General features: G+C 37.9%; 1 long non-coding RNA gene and 2 other non-coding genes across 3 annotated transcripts; all 3 read right to left on the reverse strand.

Annotated features, from left to right (window-relative positions):
* Positions 1-1,119: 1,119 nt before the first annotated feature.
* LOC145593297 (small nucleolar RNA R71) lies at positions 1,120-1,225 on the reverse strand. Its single transcript, XR_014102652.1, has one exon. It is a non-coding gene; the product is annotated as a small nucleolar RNA R71 (small nucleolar RNA).
* A 3,699-nt stretch (positions 1,226-4,924) lies between these two features.
* On the reverse strand, positions 4,925-9,315 carry LOC145590618 (uncharacterized). The gene is made up of 5 exons (XR_014102115.1): positions 9,191-9,315; positions 7,955-8,008; positions 7,755-7,871; positions 5,535-5,600; positions 4,925-5,189 (listed from the first exon to the last, which is right to left on the reverse strand). It is a non-coding gene; the product is annotated as an uncharacterized LOC145590618 (long non-coding RNA).
* Positions 9,316-24,487: 15,172 nt separating this feature from the next.
* Positions 24,488-24,598, reverse strand: LOC145593312 (small nucleolar RNA R71). The gene has a single exon (XR_014102659.1). It is a non-coding gene; the product is annotated as a small nucleolar RNA R71 (small nucleolar RNA).
* Positions 24,599-25,102: the final 504 nt, after the last annotated feature.

Here is a 25,102-nt window from a genome sequence, read left to right on the forward strand (position 1 = left end):
AATATTAAGGAAATTAGAATTACTTGGGGAATAATTAAGAAGAATGAATGGCAAGAAAATATGATGATTGGATATTAAAAAGATGGAGAATTAGAATTAAGGAAAATAGGAGATTTTAAGGAGATAATTAAAAATACAAATTACCAAAATATTTTACCCAAAATCTACATGGGATGGCCAAAATTTTTGAGCTTTCCTAAACTCGTATTTTCGGCCCTCCTATTTAGTACTTTAGGAAATTATTTTGCTAGTTTTAAAGAATTAAAATAATTGTGTAAATAATATTTATTGTAATAAATAATTAAATAATAAAATACCAAATATTCACCAAATAATTTAACTAATAAAATCAGATTTTTCTTAGGAAAATCCGAAATTTATTAGCCAAATAAATTGGATTTTCGGACTTATTAAAATAATAATAAAATATAGCTTTTGCCTTAATTAAAATATCCAAAATATATAAATAATCCGGTTTTTAAAATAGGATAAATGGGTAATAAATCTTATCCAAAATAATAATTTGTTTTTAAAATACTTTTGGCGTCAAAATTCAAATATCGTTTTGGCTCCAAGATTTAAATAGTAAGTTAAATTACTAAAATACCCTTTTTAGAAAATAATAATTAATTAATTAATTTGAAAAATACGTATAAAAATATGGGGTATTACAGTTAACTACTTCCCCAACTAGGGAGTTCAATTTCGAGGAGCAACAAGATCAAATGGGTGACGCGGATCCACCACCTCAAAGACCTTTGAAAGAGTTGGGAACTCCGGGAGCTTATAGAGCTTCAAGTGGAATTGCTCCCCCCGTTACTCACGCCAATGATTTCGAGATTCGACCCGCAATGATAAATTTGATTGAAAAGAGGCAATTTAGTGGAGCGAAACATGAGAGCCCTCTTGCATACTTGAACGAGTTTGAAAAATATTGCAACACGATCAAGGTAAATGGGATTACTCAAGAATTTGTGAGACTAAAGCTATTTCTTTTCTCCTTGATAGGAAGGGCTCTTGAATGGCTTGAGAAGGAGGTAAGACCAAACTCCTTGAGAACTTGGGACGAGGTCACCATGGCTTTCTTAGGGAGATTTTACTCTCAAAAGAAGACGGACGAGGCAAGGGCATTGATCCAAGGTTTCCGTCAAAAAGCTAGTGAAACCATATACGAGGCATGGAAAAGATATAAAGAATATTAAAGGGAGTGTCCTCATCACGACATTTCGACATACCAAGTGCTTTAAATTTTCTATGGAGGCTTGAGACCACAAGGAAAGACTAGCTTGGATGCGGGAGCTTATGTCCCGATTACGAACAAAACGGAGGAGCAAGTCATTGAAATAGTTGAGGATGTGGTGAGGCGCCACATGGATTGGCAAGAAGGAGAGAGGGAGTCTCTAAGAAAAGGATGAAGTGCAGTTTATTCCGTCGATCACCTCAATGCCATTAGTAATTTGACATCTCAAATCGTTAACCTTGGCAAGAAGATGACATCTATCAAGGAGAAACTTGAGACCTCCACTTCGCATCTAGAGCATCCCTCCCAATCTAAGGGGAGAGGTGTGAATTCTAACTCTTCTCCTTCTACATCTAATAACAAGCCAAATGGGTGCTTATTTTGTGAAAATTGTTGGTCATATGACCATGACACCTCTTCTTGTAATTATGATTCCCAACCCCAACCCAATATGAAGATGGTAATGAGAATGAAAATGAACATGTCAATGTTTTGTCTTATGATAATAGACCTAGGAATGACAATCAAAGATACTTAGCACCTAATCGAAGAGAACAAGGGGGGAATTCCTATAACCAAAGAGGAATGATTATGATTACCATAACCAAAAGCAATGGGGGAATAGGAACCAAAGGGACCAAAATCCCTAAGGTAACTACAACCAACAAGGTGGTTATGGTAACCATAACCATAATAACCAAGGGAACTATGGGAATCAAGGCCAATATCACCAAGGGAGGAACTCTAATAATAGGAATAATTGGAACAATAATAACAATAGAGGATCTTCTAATCAAAATGCTTCCAATTCGAATGTGAGAGGTAATAGAGCTCCCCAAGATAACTAATATGCACAAGCACCACCTAGCAGGTCTAACTTAGAGGAAATGATGGAAAGTCAAACCAAAATGTTCAATACTTTCATGGCCTCTAGTGATAAGAAATTTAGTGAAGTCATGACCCATAATAAAATGCTTGAAACACAAATTTCTCAATTGGCCAATGCTTTAAAGGAAGGGACAAGAACTTCCAAACTCCTACCCTAAGGACTAGATCCTAAGAGACTCGTCAATGCTATATCAACTAGAAGCGGGAAGGTGTTGGAAGAGAGTGTCCTTAAAAGAAGCAATGAGAAAGTGAACTTGAGTGAGCCACCCCTCGAGAGTGATTTTGAGCAAGAAGGAGAGAAAAATCATGAGAAATAAAAAGAAAGAGAATGTGAAAAAGAACGAGAATGTGAAAAAGAACGAGAATGTGAAAAAGAAAAAGATTGTGAAAAAGAGAGTGAAGAGAAAAGAGAAAAAAAAAGAGAAACAAAACAATTGCAAAAACTACCATATCCCCACAAATTTGTTAGAAACAAATTAGATGTGCAATTTGGAAAGTTTCTTGAAACATTGAAACAAATTCACCTTTCAATTCCTTTTACCGATGCTATCAAGCAAATGCCTAACTATGCTAGGTTTATAAAAGACATTTTGAGTGGAAGGAGAAAGTGTGAATTGGTGGAAACGGTGAATCTCATCGAGAATTGTAGTGAAATTATCATGAACAAAATGCCACCGAAATTGAAAGACCCTAGTGACCCCTTGTGCAATATATAAAATGCAAATTGATAATGCTTTATGTGATCTTGGGGCTAGTGTTAGCCTTATGCCATATTCGGTAATCAAAGACTTGAGATAGGGGAACTTCTACCCACCAACATTACCCTACAATTGGCTGATCGTTCTATCAAATTTCCAAAGGATAAGGTGGAGGATGTTCCTCTAAGGGTGGGAAAGTTTGTAATTCCGGTAGATTTTGTTGTGTTAGAGATGGATGAAGATGTTAACATTCCAATAATTCTAGGAAGACGTTTTCTTGCTACTTCGGGTGCTTTAATAGATGTTAAAAGTGCTAAAATTTCATTAAAAGCAGGAGATGAGGTGATATAATTTGATTTGAATGAGAGCATGAAGTATCCAAGCTCTAATCTTGATAATTGTATGATGATTGATACTATTGATTTTATTGTGACTTCTATGCATGAGCACTTTCTCACTACTAATGATGCCCTTGAGAATATCCTATTGAACAAGGAAAAGATAGGTGAGCAAAGCAAGGAGATTGCATTGTATGAAGAGATGCTTGAAGGAAGTACGAAAGAAAGCATTGAGCAAATATGCATGGGAATCACGAGTCATGATGCATTGGAGATAGCTACTTCAAGAGAAGGTAAAGGTGTTCCTATGGTAGAGTTAAAACCTCTACCATCACACATAAGGTATGTGTTTTTTTGGTCCTAATTCAACTTTTCCGGTAATTGTGAATTCCTCTTTGAATGAGTGCCAAATGTTATGTGGTGTTTTGAGAAACCACCAAGGTGCTTTAGGTTATACCATTGATAACCTTAAAGATATTAGTCCCGCTTTATGTATATACCACATAACACTTAAGGAGGGTGCTAAGCCTTCCATTGAGAGGCAAAGGAAACTTAATCCTCAAATTGGGAGGTGGTGAAGAAATAAATCACCAAACTCCTTGATGCCGGCATCATCTTCCCCATTTCGAGTTCTAGATGGGTTTCCCCCGTTCATGTGGTCCCAAAAAAGGGGAGGAATGACCGTAGTTGAAAATGAAAATGGTGATCTCATTTCAACTAGAACGGTGACCGGTTGGAGGATGTGCATAGACTATAGACGTCTAAATGCATCCACTAACAAGAATCATTTTCCCCTCCCTTTTATCGACCAAATGCTTGAGAGACTAACCAAACACAAGTATTATTGCTTTCTTGATGGTTATTCGAGTTTCTTTCAAATCCCCATAAACCCAGATGACCAAGAGAAGACAACTTTACTTGTCCATATGGTACTTTTGCATATAGGAGGATGCCCTTCGGACTTTGCAATGCACCGACAACCTTTCAAAAGTGCATGATGAATATCTTTGGAGACATGCTTGAAGCCGAGATGGAAGTGTTCATGGATGATTTCTCAGTAGGAGGCTTCTCATTTGAAGATTGTTTGTCCAATTTGGGCAAATGCTTAGCAAGATGTGAGTAGGTCAACTTGGTCTTAAATTGGGAGAAATGCCACTTCATGGTTGAAGAGGGAATCGTCCTTGGTCACAAGATTTCAAGCAAGCACTACAACAAAATGAACTTTGTGCCACGGGAAAAATCGTGGCACAAGTTTAAAATTCCCGTGGCTATTCTATGTTTTCACGGAAATTATGGAATTTACTCCCGTGGTGCAAAAGGCCGTGGCTAGGAAATTTCCACGGGAAAATGAATGTCGTGGCAAATTTTGAGTTTTATGCCACGGGTTTTGACGTGGCAAACAAATCCTCATGCCACGAATACTAACGTGGCTAACAAATTATTTGCCACAAATTCTACTGTGGCTAATAAACATTATGCCATAAACATTCCTGTGGCTACAAAATTTTTTTGCCACAAAATCTACCATGGCTAATAAACTTTGTTGCCACAAGCATTAGTGTGGCTAGTAAGCTTTTGTGCCACAAATATACTGTGGCAAATAAAATCGCTAGACTAATACTATCCTGGCTACCAAATTTAATAGCTTTAAGCTTTGTTGTAGCATTTACAGTATACACATAACTAAATATTTTTAATGGTTTTTTATTTATTTATTTTTTTTTTTTTTACTCATTGTTGAAAACTTGAAATAGTAGACATAACACCAAAAATATTTAAATTTATACTAATTTATACTAATGTATGATATCTATATAGATAAACATATAGAATTCGATATTTGTGCATAAAAACATACTATAACTTGGTATCTGTACATAAAAACATACTAGAAATCAATGTCGCATTGTCTAATCACTGGTTCACACTTAAAAAATAAAATAAAAAACACTAATTATTTTGATACAAAACGATAAATACTTTATGAAAGCATGATACGGTTGTGTTGCACGATCTCGTTTTTACCTACAATGAAAAAAAAAATCAAGTCAATATGGCTCTGAAACAAAAATGTTAGTAACCACAAAAAATATGCAACTGATGTCAGACTCATATTATTACAGGCTTTCAATGTTTACTAAGAAATAATAACCAACTCCATAAGTAAGCCACATAAAATGCCGCAATATATAATGTATATTTCTCTAAAATTAGAAGACATGATTGATTGACTTCTTTAGCCAACGACATGTCATCTTTTATATATCCAATATTCTATGTCTACTATGGTGTTCCTTTTCCTAAACAAACAAAATGATAAACAAAATGATAACAAGGGAAGTTGAGCTTATAGATTAAATTTTCTCCTACCTGCCTTAATATCTTCATATTCTGGCACTTTAAGAAATGAATGACTTGCCAGCAGACAAACTGTACCTGTTGTAGCAAAGATGATATAATAGTTTCAGTCTAAGATGAAGCATAAGTAAGAAAATATATTGGAATGCTATCAAATTAAACCAATCAATTCTGGAAAAAAATATTTTACTTCTCTCTGTCAAGTAATCAAAGAACCAGCAAACAACAAGAAGATTTCAATAGTATCAATTCCTATTTTCCTTAAACAAATATACCTACAATTTTCTCTAAAAATAAATATGACAAAGCATATCAGAAAAGACAAAGGAATTACTAAAGAACTTTGGTTTGCAAACTCAAATGTATAACCACACAATGCCACAATGCAAACATAATGATAAAAAAAGGAATACAGACATAATGAGGAAGCAACAGCTAGCAACTGATAGTGTCTCAGTAGAATCATCCCCCTTAAGACAGAAAGAAAAGATATTTCTAAGTTTTCGCAGATAATACTCTCCTATATTCTCTAGAGCTAATTAAATTATCACAATAAGATGTAACAGACAAACACAACCGTCTAGCGTCAGTGAAGAAAGAACATACAAGCTAGGAACTTGAAGCATAAATAATAGACCCTTCTCGCAGCCATGCAGTCAACACTCATCATATCACAAAGTAAACTATTATTTCGTCTTTTTCTAAACAATACTGTTTGTTGGCTCACAAAATGCTGCAATTCAAGGTATATTTTTATATATAATATACATTTCTCTAAAAATAAAATTACAAAACTATATATTAATTAAAGCATAATAGAGGAAGTAAGTAGCTTATGTGCTATGACCAATACTTAGTACACAAGCAAGCAATTAATCGAAATAACTAGCAAACATCTGAAATTAGATGACAGCAAGCAAACATATGCCACATCAATGCTAAAACATACAAGTATCATCTTTAGGAAAAAACTGTCAATTGATGGAAAATATAGGAAATGAGATCTGAATAACACACATAACAGATATGAAGTTGTTCTTGTATGTATCCCTGCACAGCCCCTCTCCTATCCCCTACACCCCCGCCTGAAGCTTCCCCCCACGTCAGTATACGCACCTCCCTGAACCTACACCCCCTCACTGTACTTCTCCTTCCCTACACAATCCCCCTCATATCCCCTACAACCCCTGACTGAAGCTGCCTCGACCTTCCTACACCAGCACGCCACTTCCCTACACCTGCACCCCTTCCCTGCACTCCCTCCTCCCTAAACAGTCCTTATCCCATCCCCTGCACCTGACCCCCACCTCACTACACAGGCCCTTGTCTACACTATAGTGTTCTGCTGATATGACAATATTGAAGCAAAATAGAAAGATAATAGACTGAAATGTAGGTAGTATGACAATGTTGAAACACTGTAGAAGGGAACATAATAGACCAAAACGTAGGTTATAAGTCGAGAATCAAATAGAAACACATTTATCTATGATGTCCTTGGCCAATGCTTCTTGTGCTCTCTAGCTCATCTTCAGAAACTTCGCCACCAACTTTGGTGGAATGAAATTACCTTTTTTATTCCCTTCTATCATAATTCTTATGTTAGCCTGACACATATAACCAAACAAATTACAAAGACTATTGAAATTGATGGAAAATTAATCAAATCATCCTTATTTATGATCATACCTTTTATGTAAATCTAATTTGAGGTTCTTTTGCAACTTCCTAATCCTCAAGCTCGTCAATTTTGGGAACATATTCGTCATCTTCCTTGCCAGCATTGCTTCGTTCTTTTCTTTTCTTTTCTTTTTATTATTTTATTATTTTTTTATTTTTTTCCGTTTTAGTACTTTCAAATAAACTCGTTATAGAAGAAGCGATTGGTTTTATCCCTAGCGACTCAAGCCTTTTTTTTTGTTAGCTTCAATTGTTAGAAGCCTATATTATTTACTTATTCATCTGTTTTTACAATAATAAGAAAAGTCATAGTTAGACAATAAATAAGAGTTGTAGAATTGTAAACCACATTGATTGCCTAAGAAAATCAACTACAAGCCACTACAATGATGTAGCACATGTGCTGCAAGCTACTACAACAACATAGTGAGCTACGCAAAGCTGTTTTTAATCAATTAAGACCATCTAATAATTACTCAAAAAAACAAAGGGATTTTGACATATAATTTAATTAACACACAAATGCAAAATGCTAGAAAGAAGCGAACATACCCTTGCACATTTCCTTTCACCAACAAGTCACTATATATTTCGTCCCTTATTTTATGTCGGCCATTGTTGCACCGATTACAAGGGCAAGGTACCTTCTTATCCTCCTCTCCTAAGTCACTATTTGATGCTAAGTCATGAAAGAAAACTCAAGACACAAATTAACTCAATTTATATATAAAGTGTTTGTCCTATTAGCACACCTTATCAACTCTAACCTCTCTTGGACATCCAAAGTATCCATGTGTAAAGAAGAACTACAAATACAAAAACAATTCAAAAAAATAATTAAAAAAATCAAGTCAGTTAAGTCATGCTTTAACTTTGAAGGAGAACAAGATATTAAAATTTTCAACTTCATTGAATTTAAGCAAATAATCAACATTTTACATTTGAAAACGAAATTATCAACATGTTACTTTTGTAAAGTAATAATCGTAACAACCACAACAACTTATAAAGTTAAATCATCTAATACAAGTGATCATATAATACATGTTAAATCATCTAATACAAGTGGTCATATAAAGTTAATTAAACCATCACATTTAAAAAGAAGTTAATTATCCAACTGAATATTAACAACCAACCTCCCTCTCCCTGAGTGCAAACCTTATTGGCTTCCTCTTCCTTCCTGTCCCCCCTACCGTGCTTGCACACTACCTCACTGCCTGCCTGCACACTCTCCCCTCCCCGCCTGTCCTCTTCCTTACATACTGCCTTCTCCCTTGTGGCACACATGCCCTCTCCCAGCCTATACATTCACCTCTCCCCTGCTTGCACACTAAACTTATTCCCAACCTACAATTTAATCCCATCCTTGACTGCCCCCATCCCTGCACACTACCCCCTTCCCTGGCTGCACGCATGCACTCTCCCTGCCTAACACCCCTCCCATGCTAGCACACTTACTTCCTACCCTATCTGCATAACGTTCCTCTCCCTTCCTGCCCCCTTACCATATCCACTAAAATGAAAAGATTAACAAATTATCATAGTGAATCAAATTTATACATATAGTTAATATGCATGAGAATACTGAAGAATTAAGTCACACATTTGACTAAATACCCATAATGTCTAAAGAACGGTTTGATAATTGATTAATGTAGTTTTTATTATTAATTATTTAGCCAAAAAACACTAAGTAGCAACACATGCAAACAATTTCAGAACATTGAACAGATTCTACACAAAAATATAATCAAAGTAATTACTGTTTACAAAAATCGAATTAAGCTACCATACAAAATTGTTAAAATTAAAGAACATAAATCAGCTAAGCCATATGAAATTGAAGCAGAAATTCGCAAAAATATAATCAAAATTGCCGAAAACAATTCTATTCAATTATAGCAATTACAATCCACATTGATTCATACATTAAAACACTAAATATAAGAAAAATGAAGGATTAATTTATGTTTAATTGATCTAACCTTGAAATTTTGTCAAATAATTGATCTTGCCAGCGTTGAATGAATCTGGAAATCAAGGATCTATCATTTGAACGGTTTATAATCTTCAGCAAACAAGGTTTCTGATTTTTTTTTTTTTTACGAGAAATTTAGGTTTCTGATTTCGAGGTCAAGTTTGTGTTTTTTATCTATTTTTTTACTCGTACTAAATTGGCGGTTAATGATAGTGGATTAAGTGCTAATCAATTTTAATTTGTGTTTTTGTTTTGGTTTAATTAGCGGCTATAGTTTTGAGTTTATCCCCTCAAAAAAGTAAACAAAAATTATAAAAAAAAAAAATTCAATAAAAATAATTTCAATTCAGCCAAAAATAAGGTGAAGTGAATATGACCTTATAAATTGATTAAATACATTACTATTTGTAATCATGTATGTAATTTTATAAAAAATTATTTTATGTATTATATATCTTGTGATTAAATTTAATTGTACATTTATCCAACATGAACATATAATAATTTCATTAGATTCTTGACAACATTAGTCTAAGTTTATTTCCCTTAAAATGAAAGTTATCGATTTATGTTAATATATGAAAGCATGCTACAAAAACAAATTTTAACTGTTTTAATGCCACAACGTAAAAATTAGGAAAAATTACCACTATTAATCCCAACTTTGCTCCATCCACCGATATTAATACCAACTTCAGTTTATTCACTATCACTCCCAACTTTGCACCATATTAATTTTTATCACCCCAACTGACTTGCAACTAGTTAATCAGGTTAACATTTGTGACTTAGATTTTTTTTTGCAAACGTCTCACCACGTGATTGGTCAATTTTTTTTAAAAAAAAACAAAAAATTAAAATAAAAAAACCAAAATTAAAATAAAAATAAAGAAAGAAACCACCCTTAATGGCAGCTACCTTAAACGACAGCCACCATCAAAGACAGCCGGAATCGAGGAGGGGGGGGGGGGGGAGGGGGTGGCCGGAATTCGACGGAGAATGCAGTAGGGTGGTCTAAATTGAACGGGGAAAGGAAGGAAGGGTGGAAACCGCTCGTGAAAGGGAATGGAAGGGGCGAAAACGATGGGTGAAGGGTTGGGGGATGTCAAAATTGGAAGGGGATGAGAGGGATCTGTCAAAATTCGACGGGGAAGGTTAATGAGGGCACGGTGAAGGTGGCGAAAATGGAGGGGGAAGGGAGAACGAGGGTGGTCGTTGATGGAGTTGGATGGGGATGAGGGTGGTGGCGGAAACGGAGGGGGAATGGAGATCGAGGGTGGTGGCGGAAACGGAGGGGGAAGGGAGATCGGAGTTAGCGAAAACGGAGGGGGAAGGGAAATCGACTGCTGCTGCTGCCGCCTTTGGTGGTGGTGGTACAGTAGCAAACAGCAGCAACACTACATGGATGCAGCAACCGCCACCACCAGAGGCAGTGCCGATTGCTGGAAATGGATATGAAGGGGAGGAGGAAGGGAAGTAGGCTGGAGGAGATTGGGGCCCAGAGGTGGCAGGGCTGCCACCTTGCGTGAGGGTTAGGAATTTTTTTTTAATTTTTTAAATGTTTTTTGGACCTATCACATGTTAACACGTGTTTGGTAACTTGCAATATCAGGTTAGATTACCGGTTGGGTGTGATATAAATTAATGTGGTACAAAGTTGGGAGTGATAGGGAATAATCTAAAGTTGGGATAATATTGGCGGATAAGGCAAAGTTGGGATTAATGGTGTCAATTTTTCCTAAAAATTAACCTTGGTGCAATCAACTTTTATTTTGCCACATATATAAAATTAGTCATGGCACAAGTGTAAGTTTGCCACGGGAAATACTCATTGTGGCATATGTGTTTATTTGCAACGGGAAAAAAGAAGTCGTGGCACTAGTTTAAATTTGCCACGGATATTTTTCTCCCGTGGCATTATATTTCATTGGAGTTTTGAGTTTCTAGCATAACTATATTTTCCCGTGGCTAGCTCAAATTATGCCACGAATTTTGTATTCCCATGTCATAATTCGTGGCACAAGAGTCAATTTATTGTAGTGAAGGGGATTGAGGTTCATAAAGCAAAAGTTGAAGCGATAGAAAAATTGTCACCTCCAATCAATGTAAGAGGAGTAAGATCCTTTTTGGGGCATGCTGGGTTCTATAGGAGATTCATCAAGGATTTCTCACAAATTGCTAGACCCCTAACTATTCTTCTTCAAAAGTATGCCATCTTTTTTTCTGATGAAAAGTGTCTTCAAGCTTTCAACAAATTAAAGGAGGCTTTGATCTCTACTCCAATTGTACAAGGGCCAAGATGGGATTGCCATTTGAACTTATGTGCGATGCTAGTGATGTTGCGATTGAAGGGGCGTTGGGGCAAAGAATAGAGAAGAAGCTTCACGTGATCTATTACATGTCTAAGACCTTGAATGAAGCCCAACGGAACTACACCACAACGGAGAAAGAGTTTCTTGCCGTGGTACATGCTTTTGAGAAGTTTTGGAACTATCTCATTGGTTCCAAAACTATTGTTTACACCGACCATGCGGCTATTAGGTATCTTGTGGCAAAGAAAGAGTCCAAGCCTCGTCTTCTTCGTTGGGTCCTTTCTCTTCAACAATTTGATGTTAAAATTCGTGATAAGAAAGGAGCCGAGAATGTAGTTGTGGATCATCTTTCCCGTTTAGAGAATGTGCAAGCTAGTGATGATAATATTCCCATATGTGATGAATTGAGAGATGATGTGCTTTATATCTTGAATGAGAAAGAACTTCCTTGGTTCGCCAACTTGGTGAACTTGGTGAGTTTCGGATGAGGAAGTGCAAAATGTGCTCAAAATGTGCCATTCTGATCCTTATGGAGGGCATATGGGAGCAAACAAAACAGCGTTGAAGGTCTTGCATAGAGGTTTGTGGTGGCCTCACATCTTTAAGGATGCTTGGGGGTTTGTGAAGACTTGTGACCGGTGACAACGAATTGGCAACATATCTAAGCGAAATGAGATGCCTCAACAACCGATACTTGAGCTAGAGGTATTTGATGTATGTGGTATTGATTTTATGGGACCATTCCCTTCTTCATATGGAAATCAATACATCCTTGTGGCGGTCGATTACGTTTCAAAATGGGTTGAGGCCATTGCCTCCCCAACTAATGACCACGAGGTAGTCATGAAGTTGTTCAAGAAAGTCATATTTCCAAGGTTTGGAATTCCTAGAGCTGTGGTAAGCGACAATGGGTCACATTTCGTTCATAGTGCTTTTCAAAAGATGCTAAGAAAACATGGAGTTCATCAAAGGTTCGGTCTTACCTACCATCCACAAACTAGTGGACAATCGGAAGTGTCCAACCATCAAATCAAGTTAATCCTTGAGAAAACGGTTGCAAGGAATAGAAAAGATTGGTCGGAAAAGCTTGATGATGCTCTATGAGCATATAGATTGGCATACAAAGCCCCAATAGGCACAACTCCGTATTGCCTAGTGTATGGAAAATCTTGTCATCTTCTGGTGGATCTTGAACATCGAACTCAATGGGCCATTAAGAAGATTAACTTCGACTTAGCTAGTGCGGGAGAGCAAAGATGGCTTGATTTACATGAGTTTGAAGAGCTAAGATTGGAGGCATACGAATGTGCAAGCAATTACAAGAATCACACAAAAGAATGCCACGACCGCAATATTGAAAAGAAAACATTTCTTGTTGGTGATAAGGAACTTCTCTACAATTCTAGGATGAAGTTATTCCCCGGAAAACTTCTATCAAGGTGGAGTGGTCCTTTTTTTGTTAAGGAAGTGTTTTCACATGGAGCCGTGGAAATCACGGATTTAGATGAAATGAGATCGTTTAAGGTCAATGGGCACCGCCCTCAAGCTTTACTACGAGGGTGCTCATATCAGTTTGGTTGAATCAATACAATGTAATCTTACCTCCTAAGTGTGGAGGTCATCAAGCTATTGACGTTAAAGAAGCGCTTCCAGGAGGCAACCCGAGTACAAAAAAAAAAAAAAAAAAAGAAAAAAAGAAAAGAAATTGAGAAAGTGAGAAATAAAAAAAAAAATTTGAATGAGTGACATAATGGAGAGAAGAGTAGGTTCTGGTGTTCTATCTGATTTTGGCTAACACCTTGGTTGCATTTATGATCTTGTGGTTTTGATATAGGAACTTGAAGCAAAAAGATCCGTAGAAAACTAAAACAGGATGCTATCAATAGCCTGAGCGGTCGCTTCTAGCACTAAGCACGCCCGCTCCAAGTTCAATGAAGAAAACAGAAAGCTTTATGTCAATGAGTAGCGGGCGCTCCAACCTCATTGCGCGCCTGCTCCTCCTGCTAGTCCCAAAAACAAAAGCTTTAGGTATCACAAGGAGCGGGCGCTCTAAGAAAGCAGCACGCCCGCTCCTTGCTGGGATAGAAAACAAAAGGCTTCAAGGCAGCTTGGAACGGGCGCTCCGCTTGAGTTGCACGGCCGCTCCATTCTGGGCTACGCAACCAGACCTAAGAACCAAGGTCGGAGCAGGCGCTCCACCCCATCAGCACGCCTGCTCTGACCAAGGCCGTAGCTAAAATTGAAATTAGGAGTGGGCGCTCCAGGAGGTATGCACTCCCGCTTCAAACTGACTAAGGTAAACAGAGACTTATGAGAAGACTTGGAGCGGGAGCTCTAAAGCATCAGCACGCCTGCTCCAAACTGTGCAAATGCTAGACAATAAGTCCAATTTAGTTTCGGAGTGGGAGCTCCATCATAGATGCACGCACGCTCCAATCTGGGAAGCCAAATCAGAATGCAAGTATAAGAATTGGAGCGGGCGCTTCACCCCATCAGCACGCCTGCTCCAAGCAAAAGCCGTAGCTAATTTTGAATTTAGAGCGGGCGCTCCTATCAACTTGCACGCCTGCTCCAATCAGAAAAGGGAAATTAGAGGTCAAATATCATGTTAGGAGCGGGCGCTCCTCATAACTACACGCCCGCTCCTAACTGGGTTTTCGGAATAGAAGGTTTTCATAAGGCTTGGAGCGGGCGCTCCTCAGCCTCTGCATGTCCGCTCCAGCCTGTCCGGGTAAAAAAAAGGGAGATTTTCTTTTACCCCTTTTAACCTCTTTCATCCTCCACCATTCATTCACCATTTTTCATATTCTCTCTCCTCCTTTCCATCTACTTCTCTCTCTAAAAACCCCATTTTCTCCAACTTCTCTCTACAAATTCATCATCAAATCTCAACATTTTCCACCAAAAATTCACAAAATCCTTTTCTCCTCTAAATTCTCTTCCCAACAACACAAAATTTACCCAATTTCAAACACAAAAATTTCAAACCCTAGAAGACCACCATTGATAATTGAAGAAAAGGTTGGATCTTTCAACTAATTGGAGCTAAGAAAGGAGGAATTGAGCAAGGCTTGGAGGTTTAAGAGTGTTTTCATGCTCTTGTGGGTATAAATTCCCTCACTTCTTCACTCTTGTTCTTAATTCTTGTGATTTTACTTCAAACCTTACTTCTCTTAATTATTCTTGATAAATTGTGTGCTTTGATTCATGACTTGTTGGGAATTTGAGAATTATTGTGTTTGAAACTAGTTTGAACATTGTGGTAAAATAAATTGAAAATTAAAAATTGTGATTGTTGTGGTTTAGGATTGTTGTGAGTAGATTGGAATTATTGTTGGTTGTGAATTTTGTGTTGGTTGTGTTGGAATTATTTGATGGATTGTGTTGGAATATATATTTGGAATTTCTTAAACACGTATTTGGATTTTATCAGGGGTTTGAAGTTAAGGAGGTTGTTTGAGGTGTTGGTGTTTGTGTGAGGTGTCTTGAGTTACCTTTGTAAACATATTCTCACATTGTCAAAATGGTTCTTCGATTATTTGGAGGTGCAGGAGGAAAGAAGAGAAAGACTTTTGGCATCCAAATAAACGAAAACCTTTCCACCAAAAACCAAAACCAAAACCAAAACCAAAACCCAAGCCAAACACAAAATCAAAACAATACTCCTCCTTCAATAAAAATTCCCGAGAAATTCAAAGGTTATTACAAAGAGCTTTCTAAGCGAAAAATCCTTCCAACAAGATTTTACGACCAAGAAACTTGCCAACTCCTAGGGTTAGACGACGGAATTCGGCGAGTGGCCGATAATTTCGGATGGTTAAACTTCCTCAAAAAGAGGGAGCTAACCTACGAATCGCTCACTCTCGAATTCCTTTCCACCCTTACCATGCGCCGAATTAATAGTGAGGGAGTGCCCATTGAATGCGAGATTAAGTTTAAAATGTTCAATTAAGATAAAACTTTAAGCTTAACCCGCCTCAATGAGATTTTCGAATGGCCCGTGTATAATCTAATCGATGACCCCGATAGTTTCTACCTCTCTAGATACGAGGAGTATAATTGGAACGTTATCGCGGGGTACCCTAATTTCACGACCCGGTCTAGCCATGCTAGCCACATTATCCACCCCGTACTCCGTATATTCATGAGAATTATGGGGTACGCATGCTTTTCAAAGCAAGTCCTCGGGAAGCTAACCAAAGAGGAAATCAAATGCCTCTTCATAGCTTCCCGATTTGAGGGGGATCTTGAGGGCAACGTGAACATGGGGTACATGTCATAAAACGGGGCCTAGAAATAAAGAGGAGTATAGATTTAAAAGGGGAAATAAAATGTGGTGGGATGATCACTATAATTGCCAAGGCTTTGGGCTTCGCCGATTATGTTAACCAATTGACCCCGGTGAACAGGTCTAATGTCCTTGACATTCCCGGACTTGCCTCAATGCACATGCTTGTGGAACTCCGGGGTAATGTGACCACCTATTCTTGGTTGGTCAAGGGTAAGCACCTTTGCATTCTCCCAAATCTGGCAGTAATGAACACCATGGGAACCACTTGGCAAGTGCCAAATGAGCCACTCCCCGGGAATGTTCCCGACCTTGACCAACCATCTCAACCCCGTCGCCATAGCATATCCACCGTTCCTAGCTTTATGGGCGGCTCCTCCTCCTCTTCTTCCTCCGTTAACCTTAAATCGACTTTTCACTATTTAAAATTAACCAACCCAAGAATTTTTCAAGAAAATGAATACCAAAGCTATGTCTCCCAAATGTCCTACCAAAACCAAGTTGAGAGGGGACACTTCCTCCCTTATGTCAACTATCCTCACCGCCCCGTCCAAGAGGGGTCGGTGCCGGGTTGGAAAAACAACCAACCCACCTACTCCTATTGGCAAGGACCTCGTAGCTCCACTTCGGAGCTACAATCCTTCCCTCCCTACGGTCACTATCGAAGTAGCCCCAACTATGATCTTTCTTCATATGTGGATCAACCCTCCTATTCCGGCAATGTAGACCCAAATTACAATTACATGCCATCGCCGCCTAGGGGGGGTGATTGGAAGTAGCCATTAGACATTTGTTTTTGCCGTTCCCTTCTCTTCCTTCTCGTCATTTAGAACAACAACCAACCTACCTACTCCTATTGGCAAGGACCTCGTAGCTCCATTTCGGAGCTACAATCCTTCCTTCCCTACAATTATACACAACCCAGGGTTTGTGATTTTAGGGGGGGACCCTTCTTATTACCACGTCCCTAAGATATTTGGTAATATGACTCCCGAGGAGATCGATAACCACACCTTAAAGGGATACTTTGGGTTTCCACCCGGGTATGATGGTGGTTGGGGTACTAGTAGTGCACCGGACTATGGTCACTATCGAAGTAGCCCCAACTATGATCTTCCTCTATACGTGGATCAACCCTCCTATTCCGGCGATGTAGACCCAAATTACAATTACATGCCATCGCCGCACCATTACATTTGTTTTTGCCGTTCCCTTCTCTTCCTTCTCGTTATTTGTAACACCGAGGCCTGTGTCGAGTTTTAGCTTGGTGGGGAGATGTTACTCATTGTATTCTCTTTTCGTGGGAACGCAATCAAATGTCTAGCTTGGGGGAGGTCTTGAGGTCCTTGTGCTTAGGATAGTTTTTGGTTTTGATAGGATATGTGCTTTCATGTGATGTTTTTGTGCAATGTATGCAGAAGTTTGAGTTTGTATATGGAATGTTTGGCATGAAAGGCTTAGCTTAGCCTTTGGGACTTGTGGTAGGATTCATGTTGTATTATGTTCTAGATTGCATGCCTATTTTAGGTTGGTTGTTGCTCTGTTCATGATGATATGGCATGCTTAGGCTAGAACGATTGCATATTGATGTTTTTGTCTCACTTCTCCATTATATGTGTGCTTTGGAGCATCTTATTTCTATGATTAGCTTTGGTATATATTTATTGGTTTTCTTGTGTGATGGTTGAATGCATGGTTTGGTTGGTTTACTCTTGGTCTCTTTGATGATGCTTTGTGATGATTGATGATGTTGATTTTTCCCTAATATCCAAATTTCTTCTTCTTCTTATCCCTCTAATATCCAAATTCCCTAACATCCAAACCCCTAGTATCCAAATTCTTTAATTAGCTTTCTTATCCACCATTTGACTCTCTTTTTTTTTTAAAAAAAAAAACAAAAAAAAAAAAAAATGTGAAATGGGCTTTGAAAAAATAAAAAATTTTTGGTGTTTGTTTTGCCTTTGGTCGGTTTGTGATGATTATATTGGATTGTATATGGTGGATACTTGTTTTCTTTTTGTAATAAAATTTCGAGCATGGTTTAGATGCCCTTGGTTGAACATAGAATTGGCTAGTTTAGGCTAGTGTGAGAATAACCTTACCAAATGTACAAGACTTAAAGTCTAGGTTTGTGGTAAGATGGTGTCGCCTAATCTTAAAGGAATTTGAACCCTGAAAGGTAGTATTTGATCCAATATTGTCCCCAAAAGTGAGGTTTTAATAACCTAGATCGAGAACTTGAGTCTCAACTCCTAAGATCGTGGCCTAAACTACTCTTAGTGTTGATAAAGGTTGTTATGTATTATTTATTCACAATGGTTAAGGAATATCATTTTTGTTTCCTTAGTTCAATCTTTAGTCTATTGTAATTAGTAGTTTGTGTTGTAAATGTCTTGAAAAAAAAAGAGAAAAGAAGTGATGAGTAGCCACCACCCTAGCAATTAAACAAGCTTGGGAGTGTGTTTTTGTTTCAAGTTTATTCATGGTTTGTAATTTGGGTCTGTAGACACCCAATTGTGTCTCCCCAAAAACCAAACCCAATGATGAGTACTTTTCACGTCGCTTGATTATCGAATAAGGTGAAAGTGTGAAAAGTCTTGTGATGCGGTTATTTTTAATAGAAATCTTTCTTTCTGTTTTTGAAAATCTTCTCTATTTATGAAAATAGCTAATCCAATTTAGTTTGGCCCATGACAGGGGTCCAATAATAGTGTAGTTGGGTTGAGTTCGCAAAGAGCTTTCCAATGATATATTATAAGCCCAATTCCGATGAATAATGAGGAAGTTATGGCCAAAGTACTAAATTGGGTCTCAAATAGTTTTATGGCCCAATGATCTAGTGGAGGGCCCATTAATTATTATTCCTAAATTATTAGGATTGATTCTAATTTTTTAGAGTAGTCTTGAAGGTTATTTTTGAGTTCTAATAGAGTTAGGATTAATAATTATCTTTAGAAAAATAATGAATTTAATTTGAAATAAAACAAGTGTTTTATTATGATAAAATCTGATTTAAATTTGATAAACACGGAGTTTAATTGCTTAATTATATTAAGGAGAGGATTCCGTACAAAATCGCGTTTTATCTTTTAATTAGCGCCAAATGACAAGTCTGTCGCCAAACGACAGAGCCTATTTCCATGCGTGATTCTTGTCGTTTCGTGCTGGGCTCTGTCGCTGGCGACAGGGGTCAGTTTTATTTCGATTAAAATTCTGATTCTTTTCTATCATTTTCGGACTATTTTCTTTATAAATAGGGTCGTATTTCCTTGTTTTTCATTCACTCAGAATCATCAACAATCAACAATCATCCTTAATTCTCTCAAGCAATAGTTTATTCTTCTCCCTCTTTCTAAAATTCCCTTTATAAAAATTCTACATTTACGAGTTCTAGACACACCTAGCCAAGTTCGAAGTTGCCTTCGCCCTAGACGTGAAAGGTTGATAATTTCTAAGGGTTTGGTCCCAAATCTTATTTCAATTATTTGATTTGATTGTTTGATTTAATATTTTCCTTGAAGTTACTAACGTGTGTATTGTTTTGATAGAAAGAGATACGAGGCATCAAAGTAAGTAATTTAATTGCTCTTTTGATATAGAAATCATGCTGAGATTATATTACTTCCTAGTATCATGTTAGGATGCTTTTATTGCTTTCTAGTATCATGTTTAGGTTGCTTCCTATTTCTTATATCATGTTAGTATCATGTTAGGGATAAAGCTTTGATCTTTATCGTTTAGTGACATGCTAGGATTTGTTATTAATCTTTAGTATCATGCATAGGATCTTTCTATTATTATTATGCTTTGAGATTGAATATTATTATGATGATGATTTGTTGATATTATGTTGCTTGATGTTATTATTGTTATTGCTTGACCATGCCCTCTCTTGCAGGTTTAAAGGGAATTTGTACTTGTAATCACGCTTAATAAGATAATTAATAATCTTGTTTAGGCTAATATGATTATAATTCAAGTGATCGTCAATAATAGATTTGTTTGTGCATTAATATTCAACCAACATAGATTAAACAGGTTTAGGATTAATATATAGATTGTATTTTAGTCAGAAAGCGCAAATGAATATGAGAAGAATAAAGTAGAGGGTTATTTTTAGAAGGCAGGTTCAATCTCTTTTAGGCTGGATTTGTTCCTTCATCCTCGAATATCCAGTCATGGTTCCGGACCACTATATAGTTAGCGATCTAATGGATCGTGAAGGGGTGTAACCTTCACCCTGTGAACGGTTTACAAGTTCCTAAAACTTGTTGGCGACTCTTTTACTCTAGCTTCCTTCCCTTTGGACGCCACCATGCTTAAGTGTATGATCACAGTGGGGCTCAAGTGTGGGATGCTTGAAATATTCCCTACAGGGTCAAAGTTAGAAACCTCTTTAGGTTTGTTCTTATTGTTATACATCTTAGTTTAACTTTAATTGCGAAACACTTCTAGTTTTCTCTTTACCTTAACTTTGTGCCGAAATCCTTGAGTCTTGTAATGTTAGTAGAGTAGTAGAAGCCTTTGTCGGTGGAGGGAGTTGATTCACAAGCATATGGAGAGGGTGTTGTTTCATTGAGATGTCGCGTGTTTTTAAAACCCGCTTTATCTATGTTTTTCCGGCTCCTTCGAGGAGTCACGAGACACTACCATTAGGAAGGATTTGAACTTTGTGATGGGGACGTGGTAAGATGTGTTGAATAGGCCTAAGTTGTGTATTTTTGGGAAGGTTAGCTAGGCCTTGGCTAGTCATGACTGTGGTTGATCTGAGGCATATACCCCATGCTCGAGTTTTATTACTTAAGGATTCTTGTATCTATGCATGTGCTTTTCTTTGAGCCAATTGATCTCTTGGTATGTTTTTGGGCAATGTGAATTGCTTAAGGTTGGCTTTTGGCTAGCTTGGGGGGATTTGATGAGTGGTTTATTTAACCACTTATTGTGGTGATTTTAACCCGATTTTGCTATCCTTTCCCCTCTTTTTAACCCGTTTTTGTATATAAAAGTGGTGTCTCGGCTTTGCCCCCTCTTTGTTTGTGTTTGCTCATGTTTTGCAGGTGTTAGACTCATTTTGGCAAGCAATCAAATGAGCGGAATAACATTCATAGCTTGAAAACAAAGAAAGGAGAGCTCGCTCCTAGAGGAGCGGGCGTGCACCTCTCCTCGAGTGGGCGCTCCTTCAACATCAACAACATTCTGCCCCAAGTCAAAACTTGTGAGGAGCAGGCGTGCTCCCTAACTGGAGTGGGCGCTCCTAGCAGCTCCAATACTTTCTGCCTTAAGATGAAACAGGGAGGAGCGGGCGTGCACCCGACTTGGAGCGGGCGCTCCTCCCCTTGAAGGTTGAATCTGCCACATACTGAAGAACAGGGGAGCGGGCGTGCAGAGCCTCTGGAGCGGGCGCTCCTCCCCGAAGTTTTGAATTCTGACTTTCTCTTAAACAGGCTGGAGCGGGTGCGCAACCTTTTGGAGCGGGCGCTCCTTGGTCTGGAGCGGGCGCTCCTCGCTGGAAATCCGTCTTATTTTGACGGATTGACCTATGTAAATCGGGGAGTATAAATACTTCTCCTTTAGCTCATTTGTAAGATAGACATCATTAGCTTAGTATTTAGCATTCCCTCTTAGTTTGAAACAATCCACTTTGGTAATTTAGCTTAGTTTTCATCAAATTAATCATTGTAATAGTGAATTTCAAGAATCATTCTCAAGATTTGGCACTTTGTAATCAACATTTGAAGCTTCAATGAGTAATTTCTTCCACCTTCATCTACTTAATTTCTGATTTTATTTGGTATTTGCATGTTACTTAAATCTCTTTAGTTCTTGATAATTTGTTGTTGGATGATAGTTTATTCAATTGTTAACCACTTTTTCCTAATTATTGAAGTAGTTGGAACCCTAATCCTTGTTTGCATGTTGATTAATATGAGTTGTGAGTAGTCTTCTTGCTAGGGGTTGGGTGAAGCTCAACCTTTTGGGTTAGTTATGTAAATGTGGGAGAAGCATTGATGTTTGTATTGCAATTAAATTGATTGTATGATATTGCTTGTTAGTTCTTCATGATAGGATTAGCTACCCTTGACTTAGGAGCTTGATAGCATGGTATGCTTAGTTTGACATGGAAATGTGAATTGAGTATGTCATTACTTATTGCAATTTGATTATGTATCTTCTATTGCTAAACTAATGAGGAATCTAAGTTTGGTAGTGTGAGTTGTTTTCTAATTGCATGAGGTTGATCTTACATATAATCCTTGCTATATCTTGTCTATTTTACTCCCCATTTGCCTAATTACCTTAGTTGAGTGGATCCCATTCCCTAGTGTCTTTAATCCATTGAATTAGAACCATAGTTTGTTTTTCTACTTAACGAACCCCAATTCACCAAAGACTTCGAATTAGCTTAAGTGTTAAGATCTTTAGCAACCATATCCCGTTCCTTGTGGACTGAACTCTTACTTATCATTATGCTTGGTTTGTAGGATGTTTGTTTATAAGTGTGTTTGATTGAGTGTGGAATGTGCGACTGTTCTAACGCCCATCATTCTCCTTTACTTGTTTGCTTTTCTTTGATTTTAGGAGAATGGTGATTTTTGAGAAGTTCATTAGCGTTCTCTCGGGGCATACAAAGCCTAGGATGCAAATCGGTTCCTCCTCTTGAAGCTCAAAAGCAAAGGAGTGCATAAGCTAAGTCTTCAAGGTCGCGTTCTCATGCCGCTTGGACATCAAAGTCGGTGTTGTACCCACCGTAAAGGCCTTTAGTGACTGTCTCCCCAACATGTATCATGTGGAACGCATGGGATCATCATCGAGTGCACGAAAGGAATTCTCCCCTGCTCCCAGGCGCGGCCGCGCACGAGGGAGGAGCTGCCGCGCAGGTGGCTGGGGAGGCCGCGCAGATGCCAGGAGCGGCCGCGCAGGCCTCTTCCCCATGTTCCGTACCATTTTTGTTGCGGCCGCGCTTTGGGATGAGAGGCCGCGCCAATTGAGGTTCTTTTTGGACGTCTAACTAACTTCTCCTTAGTTAGTTTTACTATATATAGAATTCCTTCATTTCTAGAGGGGGAATAAGCTTTTGATTTAGTTTTTGATAGATTTTGATTAAGAATTTTAAAGAGAGAAGCTCAAAATTTTGGAGATTTTATTCTTAGACTTTAGAGAGAGAAACTTGTTGTTTGATGATTGTTACATTGTGATCTTCATTCCTCTTTGATATTGATCAAAATTTTGTAAGAATTCTTTCCTTTTTAATGCAATTTTATGTTTGATTTTGATATATTGTTGAATTTCTATTGTTTTGCTTGATTTGATTGTTGATATTTGGATTGCAATGTTGATGATGGAATTGATGATTACTTTTGTTATGCATTACAAATTTACCATGAGTAGTGAGTAGTTTCTTTGCTAGGGATGTGGTGAAGCATGTATTAGTGATAATCTATAGCTAATTTGGGGTTTTTGATTGATTTGATGATATGATTAAATTGGATGATGAAATTTGTGCATGTGTTTGATTTGAAGAGGAGTAACTAACCTTGATTATCATGCTAGATTGCATAATAGTTTTCAATGACACGAAAAATTGAGTTGGAAGCTATTACTATCGATTGATCTTGATTTGCGATTTTCCTTTGAAGTCATTTTGTAGAGACATCTAGCTTGACCCTAGTAAATAGCTCTTTAAGTGATTTTGATTGCAAATATTGTTTTCCCTCGCATTTCTTGATTGATCAAATTCCCGACAAATTAGCAAGTTTATCATTAGTGCATGTGGATCCTAAATTCCATAGTGTTTTGATAATTGAATTCTATTTTCTAGTTTTTATTGAGTTGATTCGATAGTATAGCTTAGACCAACCCATTGTTTTAAGACTTCGGAATAGCTTAGCTTGAGACCCTAGCAAATACCTCTTTTCCTTGGGTTCGACTTGGACTTACCCCTATACCTAGGGTTGGGTTTGGTTTTATAAATTTTGTTTTGATCGGGGAATCTAGAAGTCAATGACCTAGGTTTATCCCGTGTCAAAAAATGGCGCCGTTGCCGAGGAAGGTGTGGTGATTTGCTATTGTTGATTGAGTCTATTTTATTTTAATTGAAAAACACAAAAAGATTTTCTTTCTTTTAGGCTACATTTGTAGCCGTGCTATTGATATTTTGCTTTGAGATTTGTATGCGTAGGGCACGAGATCGAAATTTAGTGCCATTTGATCCGGAAATTGAGAGGACCATAATAAGGATAAGGGTTGCTAATTGTTCCTCAAGCTCAAGTCCCCCAAGAGAGGAAATCCATCAAGAAGAAGAAGAAGAAGAAGAACGAGAAAGCATGGGTGCTAATCCGAGAGTAGCCTTGAAGGAGTTGGGAACTCCGGGAGCTTATAGGTTTGAAAGCGGAATTGTTCCTCCTACGACACCGGCAAATGATTTTGAGATAAGACCGGCGATGATCACTTTGATAGAGAGGCATCAATATAGTGGTGCAAAGCATGAGAGTCCCCTCAACCATCTTAAGGAATTTGAGAAGTATTGCAATACCATCAAGGTGAATGGGGTTTCTTAAGAGTTCATTCGACTTAAACTTTTCCCTTTCTCTCTTATTGGACGTGCTTTAGAGTGGTTGGACAAAGTGGTGAAGCTAAACACGTTGAGAACATGGGATGAAGTGACTAAGGAGTTTCTATCTCAGTTCTATCCACAAAAGAAGACGGCCGAAGAAAGAGCTGTCATTCAAAGCTTCAAGCAAAAGCCAAATGAAAGACTTTATGAGGCATGGGAAAGGTGTAAGGAGTACCAAAGAGAGTGCCCACACCATGGGATTCCCACGTATCAAATCATCCAAATCTTCTATGGAGGTTTAAGCCCCCAAGGAAAGTCTTGCTTAGATGCCAGTGAAGGAGGCCCTATCATGAACAAAACGGAGGATGAAGTGGTGGACTTAATTGAAGATGTGGTAAGGTATAACATGGATTGGCAAGAAGGTGAGAGAGAGTCGACAAGCAAAAGTGGTTCAATGGTTTATTCAATCGATCATCTCAATACCATCAACAATTTGTCCTCACAAATCTCAAACTTGGGAAAGGAGATGACCTCAATTAAGGCAAAGCTTGAGAGTGCTTCTTCACAAGCACCAATTCTTCCCTCCCACAATAAGGGGAGAGGTACATCTTCTACCTCTACTCCTTCTTCAACTTCGAATCATATGCCAAATGGATATGTCTTTTGTGATGTATGTGGGTCATATGACCATGATGCTTCTAATTGTCCACATGCATTTGAAAATTGTAATGATGTTGATAATAATGATTATGAGCAAGTGAATTT

This window comes from Chenopodium album, chromosome 18, assembly GCF_948465745.1.
Source record: "Chenopodium album chromosome 18, dcCheAlbu1.1, whole genome shotgun sequence".
Classification (NCBI taxonomy): Eukaryota; Viridiplantae; Streptophyta; class Magnoliopsida; order Caryophyllales; family Amaranthaceae; genus Chenopodium; species Chenopodium album.